Genomic DNA, 1631 nt, shown 5'->3' on the forward strand with positions numbered 1-1631 from the left:
CTTCAGCTCACAGGCAGAATCTAGGACGCAGGATCGTACCAGCCAGATACTAATCTAGGAAATGAAGTCTCGAGGACTATCCAAAATCAAAAGAAATAAAACAGTGAATCAGAGCAGTTAATTAGTAAATGACAACAACATCAAAACAATAAAAGAGGGAATAAACGGCACAGCTATAGAAACTTCTAAAGAAGAGGAAGGCAAGGCGATGCCAAGTAATAATAGACTGCTTCAAACTAAGAAAGATAAGGGGAAATTTTAAGGTAAACACAAAGACAGTTAACAAACTTACTCATAAAAAAGAGGAAAAACATGAAGTCTCAGCAAAAACAAAATCTACAAAAACAAAAGAAATGAAAAAAATCCACAAACAAATGTACCTCAGCACAAGAGAGTAAGAAGCACAAAGAAAACTTCAGCACCACAAAAAAGCACTACAAAATGACAGCAACAAACTCAATTCTATCAATAATTACACTGAATGTAAAAGGACTCAGTGCACCCATAAAGAGACTAAGAGTGAGACAATGGATAAGAAAACAGGATCCATCAATATGCTGTCTACAAGAGACACACCTTAGAAACAAAGATGTGAATTTATTAAAGTCAAAGGTTGGAAAAAAAATATCAACCTAACAACTACCAAAAAAGAGCAGGAGTGGCAATTCTAATCCCAGAGAAAATAGACTTTAAAACAAAATCTACCATAAAAGATAAAGACGGACACTTATAATGATTAAGGGATGATCCATCATGAAGAAAAAACCATAATAAACATCTACGCACCCAATGACAGGGCTCCAAAATACATAAAAGAAACTCTAACTACACTGAAAAGAGAAATCGTCAGTTCCACAATTTTAGTAGAAGACTTCAACACACCAATCTTAGTAAAGAACAGAACAAATAAGAAGAAACTCAGCAAAGATACAGAAGACCTAAAGGTCACAATCAGCCAACCTGACCTCATAGACATATATAGAAGACTCCATCCAAACGCTGCAAAGTACACGTCCTTTTCCAAGGCACATGCAATGTTCTCCAGAATAGACCACATCTTAGGCCACAGAGCAATCCTTAACAAGATCTAAAACATTGAGAAAATTCAAAGTATCTTCTCTGACCACTATGCCATCAAGGTAGAAATTAACAATAGAAAGAGCAAGGAAAAAAAAAATCAATTGCATGGAAACTCAATAATACCCTGCTTACACATCACTGGGTAATACAAAAAATCAGTAGATTAAATTCGTAGAATCAAATGAGAATTAAAACACATCATACAAAAACCTTTGGGACACAGCAAAGGCAGTCCTCAGAGGACAATTTTTAGCAATAGATGCACATATCAAAAAAGAAGAAAGGGTAAAAATAAAAAAAATAACTACATAACTCAAAGAAATAGAAAGAGAAAGCAAAAAAAGTCCACAACCACCACAAGAAAGGAAATAGTAAAGCTCAGAGCAAAAATAAATGAAATAGAGAACAGAAAAACAATAGAAAGAACCAACAAAATCTAGAAACCACTAGCCAGAATCACAAAAGAAAAACAGGAGAGGACACAAATAACCCAAATAAGAAATGAAATGGGGGACATTACAACAGACCCAACTGAAATAAAAAGGATTATA

Source organism: Trichechus manatus, unplaced genomic scaffold (assembly GCF_000243295.1).
Source record: "Trichechus manatus latirostris isolate Lorelei unplaced genomic scaffold, TriManLat1.0 scaffold00070, whole genome shotgun sequence".
Taxonomy (NCBI): Eukaryota; Metazoa; Chordata; class Mammalia; order Sirenia; family Trichechidae; genus Trichechus; species Trichechus manatus.